The sequence below is a fragment of the Lissotriton helveticus genome, chromosome 1_1 (genome assembly GCF_964261635.1).
Source record: "Lissotriton helveticus chromosome 1_1, aLisHel1.1, whole genome shotgun sequence".
Lineage (NCBI taxonomy): Eukaryota > Metazoa > Chordata > Amphibia > Caudata > Salamandridae > Lissotriton > Lissotriton helveticus.
This window is the reverse complement of record NC_136057.1, coordinates 1,383,470,241-1,383,492,073: the sequence shown is the minus strand read 5'-3', so window position 1 is coordinate 1,383,492,073 and position 21,833 is coordinate 1,383,470,241.

The following is a 21,833-nucleotide window of genomic DNA, read 5'->3' as shown; positions in this document are numbered from 1 at the left end:
ACATCACTCCCGTACAAACACTACTTTGTCCTATACCACTAACAAATCCACACATCACCAACACAACACAAAACCATACTATACATAACTTTAATCCATTCAGATACACACTCCCTGTTCACAAAAAGCACCAGCCCTACCCCTACTTACTCCTAATAGACCCCTTTCTGTCACCATCAAACCTATACTCAGCCCTCCATCATTTACCCCACCGACACCCTCCTCCTCTTTTTACCACAAACACACAAACGATCCTTACACTCCCTCCACCAGACATATTACCCCTTCCAGCTATCACATCTAGCACAAATGCACATAAATCTTGTCCATCCCTCTTACACACCACATACACTCTTTTACAAAACACTTCAACATCCCCTTTACCTTTCAACTTCCACTCACCAACAATACTACTCCACAAAACAAAACACACACACAACAGCACAACAAAATCTCACAAGCACTAACACATTCCATCACAAATAAAAAACATACACCCACTCCCACCCTCTTGAATACACAAATAAACCATCTTTACTGCCAAACTTTCTCCCTTCCCCTACACCTAACACAAATACACCAACACAACAACTCTCACTCAACTGCTTATCATATCATACATTGCACAATTCAAAGCTTTACAATATGGCCCACATGTTGCACCATCACCCCAAACTCACACACCTTCCATCCTAAATAGACACAAACAAAATAACCAAAATGCCACTCTCCGGAGCTTCTCATCTCCATGTCTATTACACAAGGCTACTCTACAAAAACATCCTAGCTCACCAACTTACTCTCAGCTACCATCTCCAACACCTACAGACACAGACCCATCAAAATTCTTTCTAAGCCTGCTGGACGTGGAATATGATAAAGAAAATCAAGTGGAATATGATACAGAAAATCAACACTATTCTGATAGAGCCTTAAGGGACCACTGCTTTTGTGAAGAATGGTTTGGATGAGAAAGGGGGAGAATGGATGACATTTGTTCTGCCTTAAAGGTAGGGTGTGATCCAGTCGAGAGCAGTCCCTTCTATGACAGCTTCATAGAGTCTTTGGATTAGAGTGTCATGGTCAACTGTGTCAAAGGCTCCTTGCATAACCCCAAGCCTCATTTAATACTAGGATCTCCCAAACAACCCTTTATAAAATCTTCCCTCATGTATTACTCCTTAGAATCATCTAAGACCTCAATTTACAACTAGGGCCTCAGACCCTAATCCATTTCTTGACACTCTTCCCGCCTACATCTCTCCTTTACTCATCCCAAATTTCCTCCTACTACTATGATCTCCCAATAAATATTTTCTAGAATCTCTCCTCTTCTATCCCTCCATTATCCTTTTCAATCCAACTAACAGACTCACATGCCCACCATTCAAATTAATTCATATTTCCCTATACTAATTCACCACTAATACTTTTTGGGTTCCGGAGTAGTGTGCTACTCACCCAAAAACATTTCAACGCCTTGTCAGGGGAAGTAAGCGCTATATAAATACAATTACAATTACCTTATCTTTCACACTTCTTTTGAAACAGAGATCTCCATGGCAAATCGAGCACTGGATTTCAATTTAGTAGGAGACATCTGCTGACAGTCCCCAAACTTACAAGTCTATAATACATAACCCCCACGCAATGCATAATAATTCAAAGACTGCCTCCAACCAAAGGTAGGGTGAACCACCCTGGAGACTTGAGAGAGGGATGCAATTCATATCTCCGCTGGCAGAGTTTAACAATCTCCGAGGCTTTCCATTTGAACAGCACTATAAAATCGCTGCTCCCTTTCCTGAGGCTGCAGTCAGCCAATATACCATGCCAGTCATAAACAAGCAAAAACTTCAGTAAACGTGGCCATTGGCCATTCTGTATCATCAGTGTTTTAAAAAGAAATATTGAAGTACAGGTGCTCACTCTTTTGAGTGCCTGTTTGCTCCTGAGAAGTGTTGTATTGCAGCAGTGCTAAGAAGTGCAGATACTCTCCCTTTCAAATTGAAGTAGCGCAGGTACTCAGTACCGGACAGTACCAGTCCATTTAAAGCACTGTGCATCACGCTGCCCAGGCCTGAAGCTGAGAATAAACAGCCGGAAGGAAGGAAGTTCGAGGTAAGAGGTGGGATCTTTCAGGCATCCCTCAGTTTCCGAAATCCTGAGGCTTTTGTGGTCAAAACTCATCTGGGTTTTGTGGGGAAGACAAGGGAGGGTGCCCTCTATGCTGGATAAGTGTCTTGTTTTCTAGAACTGCAGAGGGCAGGCTGCCAGTGTTCTCTGGGCCCATGCCTGTCCCCTGCGGCATGCCACGGGGCAGAGAGCGCTATGACTGGCCCAGGTTTGGGGAGGGTAAGTAGGGTGTAGGGTAGGAAGCCCTGCCCTCCTGGCACCAGCCACTGTGCTAGCAGTATGTGAAGTGGCAGCGAAAATGAACTCTGCGGGTTCGAAGGAGACAGAAAAAGACCTAAATATGGGTTCTACCACTGAAGGCTGGCAAGGAAATAGCATGCAGCCCCACACACGAAAATACACCGGCCAATGTTGCACAAACACAATGCTTGGTAGCTAAAGACTAGTTTTAATCGTTAAGGAAATGAATCCCTTATTGTTACAAACTTTGCTTAGACCGTTGGACAATTAATTCCGCATCTTCACAGATTTTTCAATGCCCTGGAGAGACGAGTACGTTGATAAATTATAACGTAGCAGGAGATACATTACGAGAGTTATTTTGATCCTGTAGAAGGTTTCATAAATTGGCAGATGGATCCTCAGTTGACAAATATAGTTTAATATACTGGCAGATAAACCCTTAATTCACGTAGAGACGTTAATCTATTGGCAGGTGAGCCCTTCATTTGTGCAGACAGGCTAATCTTTCGGCAGATGTATCCCCGGTTGACATTAGGGCCTGGGCCACATGTACGAACACATTTTTCCATAGAAACGGAATGGGTAAAATCTTTTGATACATCTAGCCCTAAAAGTGTAATCTACTGGGAGGTTAAACCTCAATTGCTACAAACAGTTGGCAGAGTAACCGCCACAATCTATTGTCATTCGCAGATGAGTCTTTGCATCCTGCATATGGTTCACTCTTCAATCCACGGTTACTACACACAGTTTAATCAACTGGCAGAAGAATCCTACACTGTTGGGCAAGTGGTCCCTCGCCAAGAGGTGTTGTGCCCTACTTCCTTTGCTTTATTGTGGTACCTGCGTGTGGTTTGAATGTGTGTCCGTGCGCACACATAGTTGACTGTATACCAGTGCTTAATTTGAGCCGGTGGTTTTCGAGCACCAGGTACTTAATTGTCAACACCGGGACTTTTGACAGCCAGCCACATGGAGGCGCTGTTTGTCCAATTTTGTGATGAACACACAACCGTTATTTTTTAATTCTATACACATCAACATGACTAATACCCGCCACCCAAAGCTATATAAATCGCTTGAGTGGCAGGTATTAGTCACGTTTTAATGTATCAAACAATGGGCGGTGCAAGCTGCTGTGTTCTCCTGACAAGGGCCATGGCAAATGTCGCACTGATGCATACAGAAATATGCGTGTTTACAACAGGGATCCGGGACCGGAGACGTGGCCCTATGCAGTCACACTTACATGTTTCATGTCTCAGTTAACATGTCTAGCTGAGGCAGATGGCCGCCGGCGTGGCAGTGCGTGCGTCCACATGCATATTTATTACTTGCAGACATTTTTATTCAATATTTGTAGCGGGGGTCGGACTGCCACTGACGTGGCCGTGTACGACTGCACATACATATTTAGTATGAACGCTGAATGATGCAGTATGCATAGCAGCGGCGGTCGCAGTGTGCAGTCTCTATCTTCTGCAAAGCACGCGGAGCTCAGGGTCACTCGCGCCAAATTCTTTCCCACATAACTACTCTCCGCCCCCAGAGGCCGCGTCGATGAGGGAGGGGATAGGGAAGGGATGCCTGAGCTTCCCACACCCCTCGGGACGCGAGAGTGAGGAACCGAGTAAGGGAAAGAGGGAAAACAAAGTAAAAAGAGAGCGGAGAAAAGATAAACAGAGAAAGAGATGGATGAAGTCGCAGAGGAGCGACTTTTAGAGTGAGAAAGCCAAAGAGACAGAGAGGAGGGAGAGACGATAGAAGGAGTGGGAAAGAATGGAGACGGAGAATCTAAAGGAGGAAGCGAAATAGGGGAATCTGAGTAAGATGGGAATCAAGAAGAGAAAGTGTGAGAGAGAGAGAGAAAGCGAGAGAATAGGGGAAAAGTAACAGAAGAGTAAAATAGGAGCAGGGCACAATGTCCTAAAAAAAGAAGTGGGGGGACTAACCATGTTAGGCAGTATGCAAGTGAAATCATGACGCGCGCCATCACAGCGCATGATGTCACGACACACGACATTGCACATGACATCACAGGAAGTGACCTCACAAGAAGTGACATCAGATATTAAGACCTCACACATATGTTTATCAGGCATATCATGAGTACATTTACGCGCATTATGAGATTTAACAAATTAGATTTGGCGCTGGCGTTTGTCCAAAAAAGTGGCGCAATCCCGACGCAAAATCTGGGCCTCAACTAATACATTTATTTTTTTAAACACTGCCACAAAGAAATTGGAAACAAGGAGAAGCATGGCAGTAGATCTGTTATGCTAAATTGGTTGCAAAGTCTACATTTAAAAAAATGTGTTTGTGTTAAGGCATCTGCTGTGAAGGTGCCCAGTAAATCTCATATCTAGTAATAATGGTGAGATAACTCTGGTGGTTAATGCACTTGCTGGAGAGATCTGTGCTTTGTAAAGTCCCAGATTTGAATAAAAGTAGTAGAGAAGGTAAATGTGTCTCCAGCAAAGCACATTATCTAAATGTAGGCAGTAAAGTGGGTAACTGGTTTTAACACAGAGATCCCTTTGTTACCTGCAGGTACTAAATTGTAATCCTTCTAAAAGACCACAGTGAGGTATGAAGGACATGTGACTCCTACACCTTGTAACCCTCACTGTCTTATGTAATGCATCTTGTACATTGATTTACACATTTACATGATTTATTGCCAATGTATAATGTGTATGTTACATAAAGAGCTCTGACACCCTGCATTGGGTTGCATAGCGCTAAATAAGAAATAAAATAGTGCTATTGAAATTGTTATTGTATAAATACTAGGACAGAGGAGAGGAGTTGGCCTAACGTCTAGGGCGGTTGACTTGGAATCGGCGGAACCAGGTTAGAGTCTCGGCAATGACGCTGAACATCCTGTGATTCTGGGCAAATCACTTAATCTCCCGGTGCCTAACAAAAAAAACCAAACGATTGTGCCCTCATGTAATTCAACTGGTGCTATGTAAAGCGCTCTGATACCCGATTCGGGTCAAGTTCGTGCTATATAAAACGCTGTAAAACAAAAACAAAAGACAGACCAACACACCTGACATTCTTACAGTGCATGCATCTCTTATATACAGGGACTGAACAAAGGCAAAAGCTGCCTCTCTTAAGAACTTGTGAAGAGATAACAAGCTGTGTGCCTTTGTTTCCCTTCTATTTGCATTTACATTTAACTGTGATATGCAGGCTGGCTCCAGTTAGGGTATTCAAACAAAAGAGGCCTGATGCCCATAACTTCAGCCCAGCTGGAGGTGACAAAAAGCTCCATCCCTGCCTGCACGTTGTGAGAAGTTAGCCTGGTATATGATGTCCACTATTCTAGTGGGCACCTTGCGCCAGTCTAATCGACCCTCATTGACAGTAGGTTATAAAGTCAACCTTATAGAAAGCTAACCTAGTGGTAGCTGTGGAGAGCAGCCTTCAGGCTAAGACTTGGAGACGAGTTAAGCAAGTTGTTTTACCAATTATAATCTCTTGAGTACCAAATGAAAGCACACCAAACAAAGGTATATATCAAATATATATGTATTTATTCTAAACACAACCCCTCTGCACTCTTTATGAGGTCAGAGTAAAGTACAATACAAGGAACTTGATTAGCATACGATAAGTTGCACAGAATACGTTTTGCCCTAGGAGCCTCACAAACCATATACTAAAATAGTGGTATAAGAACCACGTGAGGAATAGAAATCAGGACTAGGGCCTGTGGAATCGCTGGGGCTACTCAGGACAACCAAAGGTTAGGATGTAGGAGGCCCACGGGAGATGCGTGCAGTGTCTAAACACAGCCGTGGGTTACCATTGACTTTCTATGGGAAACAAACAAGTTAAACTTTTAAAGAAAAAGGGTACAAGGAGGTGAACTGCGATGGAACCCTTTTAGACTAGGACACTTGGAGAGTCAATACCCATGGGAGCACCGGAGTACTCGTGTTACCTCACCCAGGGAAGCCGGGTGCATAGGTGTCTTTTCGTGTCCGGTTTCGTCGTCGATTCCAATGGAGAGCTGCGATGAAGTGCTGCAGGCGACCAGAGGAAAAGTGTCCGAGTGGATCCAAGGGTGGATCGGAGATGTGAAGAACCTGAAAGCAGAGGAGACAGAGTCTGGGCCACTAGCCAGTGACCAGGGCGGCGATAGAAAGATGCCACCAGATGTCGGGTGATTTCAGGTGAAAAGGTGTAGTTTGTCTCTTCAGCCACGAGGTCCAGGAGGTGTCGATGATGACAAGGAGCTGGATTCGAGCTGTCCCACAAAGGATCTAAATGACTGCAGTGTTGGTATCCGGATTGGACACAACAAGCCTTGGCAAACATAACCCACACAGGATGCCAAAATTGACTTTGGTGCAGACCAGCAAGGTCTGTGGAACTTCTCCTTTGCAGAGAAGTAGGAGCAAGCCTGGAGCAACCAGGAAAGCAAGTTAAATCAAAGGTTGGACTTCTTGAGGGCTCACTAGCTAATGGACTAGGAATCGCAAAGACACGTCGAGCTGAAATGCACAAAGCGGGCCCGCGGTACACTTGTGGAGTGTGGGCCTCTGAGTTTCGGTGCAAAAGGTGCTAGGTGCTTGGCCTTCAAGCACCCCAATGCACAACTTTGGGATACCTCAGGAAGTCGATGCTGGTAGCAAAATGTAGGATGTCCAGGAGTTCGGTCCCACAACTCTCGTGTCTGCCTCGGGTCTCAGCTTTGCTGGGAGCGAAGGTCGGGGTCAGAGATGTCTGGAAGTCCATGTCCTGTGTCGCAGATTCTTCAGGGTCCGGTGGGAGCCTCGAAAATGCAGACTGGCAAAGATTCCGTTGGTGCCTGTTTGAACAGGGTGGTCCCTCCTTGACCACAAGGGAGATTTATTCCGTCTTCCTGTCGAAATGGAATGTGAAAGGTCCAGGATATATGTTGCAGAGTTTCATCCAGGGTAATCTAAAGTCCTAGGGACTGGGGTTCTATACTTATAGTAATCTTAGGGGTTGGACTAACTCTAAGGTCCCTCTTATGGGTGGACCTGGGGTGGGGGTGGTTACACCCCTTCCCCTTTGTCCAGTTTCGCGCCAGAGCTGGGGTTGAGTGCCCCAGCAACCGGGTTGAACTGGGAAATGCATGGAGCACCTTGTGTGCCCCAGGCAGTGTCTGGAAAGCATTCACTGAATGCAGCCCTCCTTGCCCCAATACACTAAGAGCCTGTCTGGGGAGGTGCCAGCCCCTCCCTGGACAGGAAGCATATTGTCCATGCAGGAGGGCAGACTAGTGTCTGTGGCAGCAGCATCCATTTTGTACATGGTATCAATTTAGAGAGAGAACAGCTGAGCTGTGGGCCTGATTGGCAGGTACACAGCCACACTAAAGTCGAAAAACCAGAGAAACACAGCAAAAAGTGGGGGTAACCATAGGAAGCAGACCCTACTCTCCTACACACGTTGCTGCTGGGAAACAAATGTAGACAACGTGCAGGCGCTGCTAAACATGTCCCGGTGTATGAAAATTACACACCGGGACACATTCAGCATATTTCTGTGGGGCCCAAAACTTGGTAGGGGGACGGCGTCAAACCTGTGAAAAGAGTGGGTGGAAGCCATGTACCGGCGTGTAGCCCTGACATGTGCCCTGGATAGGAGAAGAGCATAGCTGTTAGCAGACCTTGAGAAAGTACTTATTTTCCAGCTAACACCAGTGGGACATGTAGTTTCACTTTCTCACCATCAGTAATGGCCCGCATATCAAAGCATAGGGCTCTGGCTGAAAAGACAGGGTTGGTTCAAGTCTCCCTTGTGGCATGGGGTCAGATGAAAGACAGCTATGGAAACAGTTAGATTTAGAGAGACAGACGAACACAGGTGAATAATTGGAAATAACCTTCCTGGAAGACAGTCTGTGGAAGACCACCACATCTGGCCACACCAGATTTATCTCATCCTGGGAGAGCTGTCTCCTGGCTAAGTGGAAACTGCCTTAAAGAAGGCCTGTGCTGGGAGCAGCCACAACTCTGTGACTCAGTAGGCATAATAAAGGCACTGAGAATCCCTTTCTGGCCCTTGTCATTTGGCACTGCTCCAAGGGACAGAGAAGTCCAATGTGGTCAAAGAACAAGGGATCCATGCTAGATTTTCAGGATGACTACTGACTATGTAAATGATTCCAGTTTGGATTAACTGAATGTAAACTTACACCCCGTGTTTGTAGTGAAATTGGGTCATGGTCTGGGACTTCATGGATCCTTCCATAGGACCTTCGACGCCAGACCAAATTCTCACTGATCTTAGCAGTGATGATTTCCAGACTCAAATGTTGCAAGGCCTCTTCCACACGACCTGCAGAAGGAGCTAAACAAGATTCAAAGCTATGCCACTTAACTTCTCAACACCACACTCACATTATGCACACATTGGAAACTCAGCACTGGCTTCTCAGGAAGGAAAGGCCATAATGCAATACCCTAGGACTTTTCTATTAGAAGCACCAGACTAATATGTTGAATTACTAAATACGGCAGATACAATGGAAACTGTACAAGAGTAGTATGAATCTAAATGGTAGAAATAAGGTGACATTTCTACCATTAAAAAGACGTGGCAAAATATCAGAGGGTAACATTATGGCGCTACAGTGCATTTTTGGACCTTGGTGTTGTGGTAATACCCAATAGGCTGAAGACAGGGACAGACACCTGAAATTTGTACAGTTGGACCAAAATATACCAATAACTTCTATCTCATTTTTAATTTCCCAGATAAGCATATCCTAAACTAAGAAAATTATTCAGGGGCATTGAAACCTCCTTGTGAACATGGTTTTTGAAAGCCCTGCTGTTAGAAATGGGATTTTTGGTAGGCAAGGGCATGAGCCAAAGCCAGGCACAAACCAAAGCTGTAGTCAGGATAAAGGAGTTACACTCCTAAAATAACCCCTGCTCACCTCCTTGGTAGCTTGGCACGAGCAGTCAGGCTTACCTATCTTAGAGGCAGTGTGTAAAGTACTTACACATAACCAACAGTAATACAGTGTAAGCACTACAAAAGGACACCACACCAGTTTAGAAAAATATCCAATATTTTTATATACTTAAGACAAGACTAAAAACTATAATAATCCACAATACAGTATTTAAAAATCTTCAGTTATTAAAATGTGCTTGAAAAATAGTTCCTTGATGTCGATAGCTCCGTCTGGGGCTATCATGGCGTCGTGAACAAACAAATCCAAACAGTTATGGCTGACCGCGGCACCGCGGGACAGCTACAGTGTTGGGAAGCCCCGCAAAACAGTACCTTTTAGAACTGCAGGGCGTCGGTGACCTCTCATTGAGCTTCCGAAAGCACGGCACCCACAGGTGTCGGTTCCAGAGGTCAGTGCAGGAGTCTTCGTGGCCATCGAAGTCACACGCCTTGCAGATCAAACTCCTCTCTGTTGAAGTCAGAAGGACTGGCGTCGGCAGGCGTAGGGTGCTGCGGTGTGAAGTGGACCGGTGCGGCGTGCAGTGCCCTCAGGTCGCGGTGTGAGCAGCGACTCGGTTGCGGCATCGGGGAGACCAGGGTAGTGGTGCGAAGTGAATGCGGTGCTCGTCGCGGTGCTGGCAGGTCGCGGTGCAAGCAGTGGCGTCGTCGTTGCTGAAGCGCTGTCATCGGCTGACGAACTGGAGTCCATGACACCGGAGTCGGTAGGCCAAAGCTGCGGTGCAGGATGAGAGCAGTGCATCATGTAACTTTACGAGCGGTGCCCTCGAACCACGGTGCAAGCAGCATCGTCGATTTCGGCGTGGAGCGGAGGCGTCTTGGATACCATGGCGTTATCGTGAAGCGAGGCGGTGCGGAGTGCTGTGCCCACAGGTTGCGGTGTGAGCAGCGGCTCAGTGGCGTCGTCAGCAGGCGTCATCGGTGGGGCCAGGGTCGCAGTGCGGCATTGCGGCGGTGCCCTCTGCGGTGCCATCAGGACACAGAGTCAGCAGCATCGTTGTCGATGTCGTCTGGTTGCTTTTTCTTCTGTTGCAGCACAAAACACATAGTCCCCAGTGCTGAGGGCAGACGAGCTTGAAGTGTTTGCTGGTCCTGAGACTCCTTGAACAGGGGAAGCTCTACCTCAAGCCCTTGGAGAAACTCACAAAAGTAGATTGCAGAAAGCTCAGTCCAGTCCTTTCACTGCCCAAGACAGAAGCAGCCATTGCAGGCCAACACAGCAAAGCACACAGCAAAGTGGTAGTTCCTCCTCACAGCTTCTCCAGATCTTCTTCTCGGCAGTTTTCTTGGTCCAAAAAAACGAAAAAGTTCAGGGGTCTGGGCCCCAATATTTATATCCCAAAATCCTTTGATCTCTTAGGCAGAGAGTGTCTGAGCCAAGCCAGAACCAGTTCTGCCTTCTCTGGTGTAACTTCCTGGCAGGAGGTGGAGACGGCATTGTCAGAGGTAGACCAGGCCCTTTGAGGTGCAAGGAAATCTCCTCCCCCTTCCCCATTTGCAGCCCAGGTCTATTCAGCCCTTTCCTGGCCCACCTAGACTATCTGGAGCCACTCCTACTCCCCAGCCTTCTGTTGTCAAAAAACCCAGACAGGCAATCCACATTTCAATAGAGGCACACGGGATGACTAAACAAGAAAATACCTACTTTCTAAAAGTGGTGTTTTCAAACACAGAATGTGAAAATCACCTTCACTAAAAGATGCATCTTTAGATTCTGAGTTCAGGCATACTAAACTTTATTTCCTTACCTAATTTCCTGGGCCAGTTATGTTTATAAGATGTTATAAACATACTCCCCATTGTGTCCTATGGGGAACAGGTAGCCTTGCAATAGCAAAAAACGAAATTGGCCTTAATTCACTATCAGGACCTGCCAGACACACCAGGGCATGTCCTACCTTTCACATACACTGCACCCTGGCCAGAGGGGTACCTTGGGCCTACCTTAGGAGTGCCTGACATGTAAGAAAGGGAAGGTTAGGGACTGGCAAGTGTGTGCACTGGCCAGGTCGACATGGCAATTACAAACTGTGAGCAGACTCTGCAATGGCAGGTCTGAGTTACGTTTTCAGGGCTACTCACGTGGGTGGCACAATCAGTGCTGCAGGCCCACTAGTAGCGTTTGATTTGCAGGCCCTGGCACACTCAGTGCACTTTACTAGGGACTAACAAGCAAATCAAATATCCAATCATGGAAACACTAATCCATAACACAATTTACACAGAGAGCATATGCACTTTAGCACTGATTAGCAGTGGTAAAGTGCCCAGAGTCCTAAAACCAACACAAACAGGTCAGGAAAAAATAGGAGGAAGAAGCAAAAAGTTTGGGGATAACACTGCAAAAAGGGCCATTTCCAACACCTGCTGTTAGAGGGGTTTTCACTAAAACCATCAACAAGTTGTCAAGTATATGCACAAGTCTGTTTTTACAGCTCTATAACAATGAAAAAAGGTGATTGCTGTTTTCTTGGCCCATGTGCCATGCTATTACTTGTATGATTTCTGTGTGAAAGGTTATTTGATCATGACATAGGGAAAAAGCTATATGATGAGCACATTAAAGCTGTTGTATACTGCTTTACATCACAGCGTTTGCAAATTCCTTAGCATCCAGATACTTTAGATTCTTATTGGCAGACTGATGTCTACAGTTGTGTGTTTAGTGGATGTGTAGGCTTGCCAGAGGCTTCGTAGTGGAGTGGGGCGTATTGTTCCTGATTAGGTTCTAATGGACAGGTCACTTGGGTTTGTGATTGGCTGAATTGCTAAGTTGAGACTACGGTGACCATCATCCTGAATTTGTCAGGACACTCCAGGTTGTTAATCATCTGTCCTGGAAGATTTCACTAAATGCAGCATTTATCTCAGTTTTTAGGGCGATGACTACCAGACAGCGCCGCTGTCTGGTTGCAAAAACATATTGAGGACATGGTAAAGCTTCCCAAGGAATGCATTCTACACGTTGCTTACAATTGGCTTGGTGTTTTGCAACTCACATTTACTTGCTTTTTATTTGCTGGCTTTATTTATTTTAGGCTGCCCAGTAGGTCTTTTATCCTCCAATGGGGCATAGCTTGTTTACCACCTTTCTGACTGGCTCCTTGTATTCTTCCACAAGCGCTTGCTTTCTGGGAACTCTTTTTTCCTTATCGTATGGCACTCCAGGAGAGCACACTTGTTTTCAGTTGTCTACTATATGCTAGTTAACAGCAGTAAACATGCTGTATTTCTTTGAAAAAGTTTCCTAGCCCTTTCATTTTGTTTTACTTATTCTAATTATCCCTGCCCGTACATCAATCTTGCATGCCTGAGAAGAACAATGTTATTTCTAGGAGCTTGTTTATTTTGGTCACTGCTTTTTACTAATATCATAACTTAAACAATCCTCTTCCTCCATTTAACACCCATTCCATAGGTGCTAGAAGTAGGGGTGTGGGAGTGCTGCAGCACCCCCAAAATAACCATGCTGGAGTTCAGAACAGAATGAGTAATACACAGATTTTTAAATTTTGTTTTATATTTTCACATTTTCTGTGCAAAGACTAAGTTCAAATGTTAGGCTCTGTCTTCCAGGGAGGTTGGTGTTTACTTTTCTTTCTCCGAATGTAAAAAGAGATGATTTATGTGACAATCTTGCTGGGTACTGGGGATGTTAAATTATGTTATATTTTTATAGCACACAACAAAACTTAAATGCTAGTAAATTAACTGTACAAATATTCCAGAATATATCAGAATTTGGAAAGCACATTTTTTGTAACGCTAAAGTGTGATGGAAACAAATGTTTTAATCGTATTATCACATTATTATTTGTATACATTATAGTTTTATCAGTTAAACTGCATATCTTCTAAAGTAATGGTCATTTCTATTGAATCTATGCCACTCCACTCTACGCCACTCTACAACATTCTACTCGGCTCAACCCCACTCCATTCTATAATTCTCCACGCCACTTTACCCCACTCCCCGCTACTAAACAACACTCTACTCCACTCCATGGCACTCCACTCCATGATGCATTACTCTACGACAGTTTACTCCATTCTATGACAATTCACAGCACTCCATACTACTCTACTTCACTCTGGTCCACTCTACACAAATCCACTTTAAACCACTCCACTTTACTCCACTCTAAGCTACTCCACACTGTTTTACTCCATTCTACACCACTGTACTCCACTCTATTCCACTCTGTGACACTCTACTCCACTCTACGACACGCAACTCTATGACACTCCACTCCATTCTTTGACACTCCACTCTGACACTCTGCTCTACTCTATGCCACACCACTCTATGACACTCTACACCACTCCACTCTACACCACTCCACTTTATGCCACTCTGCTCTATGACACTCCACTCTAAGACACTCTACTCTACGCCACTACACTCTACAACACTCTACTCCATTCCATTCACTGACACTCCACTGCCACTGTACACCGTTGCCCTCTATGACACTCCACTCTATGACACTCTATGACACTCTACTCCACGTCACTCCACAACACTCTACACCACTCCACTCCACTCCACGCCACTGCGCTCTCTGACACTCTATGCCACTCCCCTCTATGCCACCCAACTGGACAACACTCTACTCCACTTCACTTTACGGCCCTCCACCCTATGCCACTCCACTCTACAACACTCCACTCTACGACACTCTATTCGACTCCATGCCGCGCTCCTCTACACCACTACCATTTAGCCATGCTGAACAGCATAAGCGAGACCTATTGGCTTTGTCAATGCTTGTTAGAGAGGGCCCACTGAACATAGAGGAAGGCAAGTTTTTTTTGCTTTCCAATGTAGGATTAGTTACCAGCCTTTTCAGAAATCAATTTAATTAACACAGATGATACTCTGATGATAAGTTTGTGTTATTTATTGACCCCAGTGCCTCAAAGTCTGTGTTTTCTATGTTGGTTTGTACTGTCTTTTACATCATTCTTTTACCCTTCGGGCCATCGGTCATTGTGAAATGGTAGTCTTACTTTTATGTTTGTGAAATTTCCCGGTTTTTGGTTTTCAAAATCTAGTTGTTCTAGTTGAGGCACCGCACCCAAACCGACGGACCACGCACGCAACCTGGGCTTCATCCTGGACTCCTCCCTCTCCATGACCAGACAAGTCAACGCCGTCTCCTCGTCATGCTTCAACATCCTGCGCATGCTACGTAAGATCTTCCGGTGGATCCCCACCGAGATGAGGAAGACGGTCACCCAAGCCCTCGTCACCAGCCGACTGGACTACGGCAACGCCCTCTACGCCGGAACCACTGCCAAACTCCAGAAGAGACTCCAGCGGATCCAGAACGCCTCGGCGAGACTCATCCTCGACATCCCCCGACGCAGCCACATCTCCGGACACCTGAGAGATCTGCACTGGCTCCCGGTCAACAAGAGAATCACCTTCCGTCTCCTCACCCACGCGCACAAAGCCCTACACGACCAAGGCCCGAGCTACCTCAACAACCGGATCAACTTCTACACTCCCAAGCGCCTCCTCAGATCAACCAACCACGCCCTCGCCGCCGTCCCCCGCATCCGAAGAGCGACAACAGGAGGAAGATCCTTCTCCTACCTGGCCGCCAAGACCTGGAACTCACTTCCGACCTATCTGCGCCTGACCCAAGACCACCTCTCCTTCAGGAAGAAGCTCAAGACCTGGCTGTTCGAGCAGTAATGGCACCCCCCCCCCACCCAGCGCCTTGAGACCCTACGGGTGAGTAGTGCGCTCTACAAATGACCTGATTGATTGATTGATTGATTGAGAAAGATATGCTTTCCTCCTGGCCTGTTCTGTTACTCTCTAGGCTAGTGTTCCTGTGGTCTTGTGGCATTCGTTTGCTTGCCTGGAGCAGCTCTATAAGACACTCTGACCTCCAGTCCTGGGCCAGTGCGACATAATGGCCACTCTGGGCATCTGCCTTTTGGCGCCAAGATAAGTAAGTTGCCAAAAGTATTCAAAAGACTGCAATGAGAAGAAATGCCATTTTTGCTAGGAGAGAGAGGGAGCGCCTGAACAGCAAAGAGTAATAATGCTTGGACTGGAGCTTTGTACACCTGTGCTCCAGGACTGTCCAGTCTTCCAGTCCACGTTTTCCCAGAATGAATGAAAGTCGTACGTAGCTATGCAAACCGACGGCCTTGATGATAAAATATCGCATATCTATTATCCAAAGACAATATGCTAGAAGAGGTTAAATATGTCTGTGTTTGAAGGTCACAGACTTCTGTGTATCATTTGCTCCTACTACTTGTCTCTCACGCCTGCACTCGCCCCCTTATCTCCCTCCCTCAGTTCCTATCACTTCTCTCTCAACTACCCACTCTTTCTATCTCCGTCTCCTTGTCCACTGTAGGCCTGTGGCCTATGACCATAGGCACGGCCTAAGGGGGCAGAACAAATGTCGACACGCACACTGTACAGCGGTGTCGGCTAAGAATACGAGCGATCTTAAGCCCCATTATGAATATCCTTGACCTCGCCCAGCCCTCGGTTTGCAAAGTAGCGACAAAGTATTGTAGAGACAAGGTTGCACTCTACATCCCTCTCATCTTTTAGTGAAGAAACACAGCATTCTTTAAGGTGCAAATGAGGGGGCATATTACCGAGGAGTGCGTTGGAAAATGCACAACGCACATTCCCGTATCGCCAGCTGTCGCCGGATTTCATCGCCTTTTTAGCGCGCAATTATCAATACGCATCAGGCAGGCGATTAGCAATCTGGCGATAGTCAGCGATATGGCACATTAGCGCATGAAAACAAAAGTTGTTTTCATGCCCTAATGTGGGCCTTGATAATATGGGGGGGTTGGATTCAGCTATATGATCCACACCCCCATGTTAACAATGCCTAACGCCTGGTCAGAGCAGGCGTTGGGAGACCTGCGATACATGAGTTTATCGCAGGTCTTTTCCTCCCATCGCCTTCCTTGGTAATAGGGTGTTCCCACCTCCAACCACATTTATCATGTGGTTGGACGTGGGAACGCCCACTTTGCATGTCATTAGCGATGTTTATCGCCGACATGCAAAGTGGGCTTGGGGCAGGCTTTAAAATGCCCTTGTGAATAGGGCTCTGGCAGTATCGCCGCTTCTTTGGCACAATTCGCCGAGAAAGCGGCGATACTTGCCCTTGGTAATATGCCCCGAAGTCTTTTAACCGATTGCCTTGCCCGTGGCAGGATTTGAGCGAAGGCTGTACCGCTGATTTCTGGATGCCCCAGTCTCGTATTATGTTTGATGATGAGCCTCTGACGGCAACGCATGGGTGGTTGTATCGTTCTCGTCTTGCCTCACACTCTGCCTTTTGGAGGGATGACAGGAGAGGTCCTGTCCGCTTCCCAGTCGACGTTTTCTTCAGGTTCCTGCACCCCTGAGCCACAAGTTTCAACAACTTCTTTGAACCAGGAAACATTTCTCACAGCCATGCGCTGCCCCCCGTTGCACTGTGACCATGGTGCCTTCGATCTTGACAACCTACCACACCTCAGGTTCATAGGGGGTCCTGAACTTGCACCCCGGTAGTCGATCCTTCATGACGACTCTCCCTCCAACCTGAAGGGTGGGTTATTTTTCTCGATGTTGGCTGGCCTTGTCCTTTATTGTCTGCATTCTCCTCTGGGTCGCTTCGACATCTAGCTCTGCCAGTTGCAATCCTTGGTCAGTTGGGATGCTGTCTCAAAGGGGACTCTACTAGTGCCACTGGGGCACACTTGCTCGTGCTGTGGGGAGTTTGCCCGTAAGCTCTCAGGAACATTTGTAAGCAACACTCCGAATCTTCTCTTTGGTCAACCCCAATTTGAAGGGCCCTGTTTAGAGGCTGCATAAACCTCTCTACCTCGCCATTGACTTGGGGCCACTGAGGGGTGATTCCTCGATGATGAGCAACAAGCACCACCATGTAGTCTTGGAACTCCTGGCCTTGGAATAGAGGACGTTATCTGACCTTACCTCTTCGGACAGTCCTAGCTGTGCAAAAGTCATCTCTAGAACTTGCTGGACATGTGAGAATGCCATAGAGGGCACTATCTCCACCATGAGGAATTTTGAGTAAGAGTCAATCATAACCAGCGTGGTGCACCCATCCGGGAAGCTCCCAAAGTCTATGCTTATTTTTTAACATGGTTTGAGGCTGGGTTCCTCTATCAGCACTGGTGCAGGGAGTTAGTCTCCATTGGTTATCGCACAAGGATGGCATTGCCGTATCTTCTCAGCCACCATGGCAGCCATCTCCCGGAACCAGACCTTGCTTTGCAACTAAGCTTTAGTCTTGGAAGTTCTTTGATGCCTCATGTGCACAAGGTCGATCATCCAGTCCCACAGACTCCAGGGCATGACAATTGTTGGCCTCTCAGCAGTAATCTGTTTCGACTCTCACTCAGCTTATTCCTCATTCATCATAGTTGTTGTTGAGTGTTTCGCTCTTCATGCATCAGCAACTTTGCCTCATTTAGAAAGTGCTGTCACTGTTGCTGGGCTACTGCTTCCTTTGCTCTTGTTATATTCCTGTCTTCCTTGGACGCTTCGCAGATCTCTTCCAGCGTTATTGCCCCATCCACAATCATCTGCACTAACCCTTCCCTGGAGAACACATATCCGAAGAAATCAATTGAGTTCTGATCAAAGTTGCATTTTCTCTTGTGCAGCGTGAGGTCACAATCTTCCAGACATTGGAGGGTGGCTCATAGTTTAGCGTGATGTTGTTCTAAGCTCCCCGAGTATATCAGAATGTCGCCACTTAGATTGATCACACCCATCAGTCCGGAGAGGGCTTCCCTGATCGCATTCTGATAAACTTCTGTACGGAGGAAACCCCAAAACTCAGCCTCTTGTAGCACCGGAGACTCACTTGTGGTGAAAAGGTTGTGATGTATCGACTCTCCAGGGCAAGTCCAAGCTGGTGGAATCTGGAATTAAGGTCCATCTTGGAAACCTACTTGGCCCCATTGAGATTCGCCACTATGTCGTCCATCGTTTGAGTTATATGCCTTTCTCTGAGGATTGCTTGGTTGGGAAGCCTCATATCCACACATAGGCATATCGCACCTAGTTGCTTGGGTTTCGGCGTGATGACAAGGGGTGAGACTTATAGTGTGGGGGTTGGACACCTTCTCAATGACTCCTTGCTTTTCTAGCTCCTGCATCTCCTGCTCGACCACCGGTCTCAGATGGAAAGCACTTGCCGGTGCCTTAGGGTGGTGGGTTTGATGGACACATCAATGTGCAGCATGACTTGTTGCCCCTTTAACTTGCCCAGACCCGGGAATATTTGTGGAAACTCCTTCAACAGCGCATCCACATGGGACTCATGTATCTGTTTCGCAAAGAAGACGATTTGAATTCGATCATTTCTCAGCCTGCGGCGTCCCGGCGAGAGGGTCATTAGACCGGAACTATCCATATCTCAGGATATTACCTTCGGCACATCAGATGCTCCTTATATCAAAAATATTAGTCCTGACGCCACTGCTCGCACATGACCGTATTATGACCTGCTATTATCAGCATATAGCTATAGAACATCATTGTCCTCTAATATTCGATCCATATCTATGGCCTGACCACAAGAAACATTTTTACTCACGTGGCTACTTATCCATTGCGTGCTTCTAATTACTCGCAGACCCAGCTCTAAGAGTAGATACTCTTTTGACGCTACAGCATATCATCTCGGATATTTAGAAATAATTACTTGTGCAATAGATGGCTACCTGATGAAGGCGTGTATGCCGAAACTCGCGTTGTAGACATCTGCCGCACTGCCTGCATCAACTTTACGTCTACCATCATGTATCTGTGTATACTATTGTTGGTTAATGAAATTAATTCTATGTAGTTACCATAATGAATCCTATATGCACAATTGAACTTTTGATCTATCAAATGAATTATGAATATAAAATATAAAATAAGTAAATAAATTGTTTTGATAATTTATTATGCGTTCATCTATCACTTTTAATAGGGTGGTTTATCTCTCACATTGCAATATTCTATACATATAGAGATATTCTAACTAAATAAGCTTCTGTTGATATCAGCTTCTAGCTATAATATTTTCTTACACTAGCAAAGAAGACCAACTCCAGATCTTCTGCAGTGTGGCATCTGAGTATTGTGCCTTTCCTGCCCTCTGTTATGTGAGACTTCTCTCTGGTGGATTGGTCTTCGCACTGGACTTTCACCTCAATTGTTCCTCTCAGGGGTAATGGTCTGGTTCCACCATAGGTGCAGATCTTCACCCAGCTAGGTGTTAAGGGAGGACGAGGCACAAGCTTCTCAAACTGTTCCGAGTCCATCACATTCACAGATACACCTATGTCTATGAGGGCCACCACTTTAATGTCTCTCACCTGAACAGTGTACATCAGGGAGGTCATCCCTTGCAGCCCGGTTGCCCTGCAAAATAAATCACAAGGACATCATCCTCTTTGTTATCCTGTTGTGGGCCTGCTCCCTGGTGGGGGAATACTTCAATGTCCACGTGTCTTCTAGCATGAGCTGACACAGAAAGGCAGTATTTCATTTGGAGTACTTTATTACCAAGACGTGGCCTGGCCCCCCTCCTACGCAAAGTGGTTGGGTTTCCCACACTTTGAGCAGACCTTTCCTTTCACAGGTCATGCCCGTGTGTTTTTGTACTCAAGGTCACAGCTTCTGCCTGGTGACCATGTGCTCCCTTTGAGCCGCCCAGGCCCTCGCCACTTCTGTACTGCGTCAATTTGTTCTTCCTTCCATCTTGGTGCCTTCAGTGCAGCTATGGTGGATGCAGAGTTTCCCAGAGCTGCCTCCATCTCTTCAGTACGATAGCGTGTGCGAATGTGCCAGGATCAAGATCTCGTCCAGCGAGATGCCTGGTTGTCTGAGTCTTAGTCAATGCAGCGTCCCCTGACTTAAAGCCCTGTATTATCTGTGCACGTATCTTCTCATGCTGGTTGATCCCTGTGCACGTGTGGGCTCTTTTTTGGAGGCTTGCATAGAGCATGTCGACAGACTCAGCATCTGACTGCTTAGTCTGGCGCAGCTTGAACGCTCGTAGTCTGGATTGAGTTGTGGATCAAAATGCCTGTTCAGGGCGGCGACGGACAAATCATAGTCAGAATCATCACCCGGATCTAGCAGGGTCTCAAATAGTTCACACAGTTCATCACCTCCAAAATGCATCAACAGCGACCTCTTCACCCTGCCATCCGTCTCAATTGTGGCACCGCAGTAGTGTTGTAGTCGGCCAATCTATGACCTCCACCTAGGCGCTGCTATGGAGGGTTCCGACAATTAGCTAAACTGTGTTAGTGAGGCATGAGCATAAGTGACCAGAGTGGGGAGTGCAGGTGGCTGCTGCTGTTCATTCATTTTTCATGCTTGGATGCAATGTGGATGATGTAGTTTTCTTTGTGCTGATTAATTTACACAACGCTTGACTGATTGTGGGGAGGGTGCACAAACAGTCACACTGAGGCAGTTCACAGCTCCAGCTCAAAACTGCAGAGATGACAGGCACGCCTGCTTTCCTCTTCCCCTAGGGCAACGGTAGCCATACAGCTCCTAGCTGATCAGCACTGCCAAAAAGGGGGTGAGTGTTCTTGCTCCCACGTAAAATTCAGGGTGCACACACAAGCACACAGCCTCATGATGTCAGCTCACTTTGTGCCCCCTGTGAACAACAGTTCACCAGCAGTATTGCCCCGGAACCATGGGTCTGACGTCAGTAGCCTCAGGCAGTGTGGATGGAGTCTGGAGCAGGTCTCACCGGGGAGCGGCAGCCCGGGACCTCAAGTGCCACACCTCGACAGGAGGAGTCACCACACAGGAACAGGACCGTGCAACGAAGCACGCGACCCACTGGGGGGAGCATCCACCAGCTCTGCAACAGTCGACGTGAGGCATCAGGAATCAGCTTCAGCCTCAGCGCACCACCGGCAACAGGGCAAATGTAATGGCGGCATCTTGGTGCCAGCAGGAAAACACACACCAGCACCGCGGGATGCCGTGTGGTGCTACAGCCCAATCGCAGACCGTCGGCATGACTGGGCACCACATGGGCAGGCTATTGAGGCAGCAGGCACCTTTGCCCGGTGATCTTTGCATCCCGCAGCACGAGACCAGTGGGATTAGATTCTTTCACAGAGTCGTACCATCCCTCGTCGCCAATGTAGGCATGTGGCAATAGGCACAGCTTAAGGGGGAAGAACAGATGTCGACACACACGCACTGTACAATGGCATTGACTAAGGCCACGAGCAACCTTAAGCTCCTTTATTTATATCCTCGGGCCATGCCCGGCCCTTGGATTGAAAAGTGGCTACAAAGTATTGTAGAGACCGGGTGGCTCTCTACATTAACTACACCCTCCACCTCTCCATTTCCATGTTGCCCTCTATATGTTCTCCCCTATCTCTTCTCCTCTCCCTCTCAATCCCTTCGTATCCTACATGACCTTCTTTCCCTTGCTAGGAAAAAG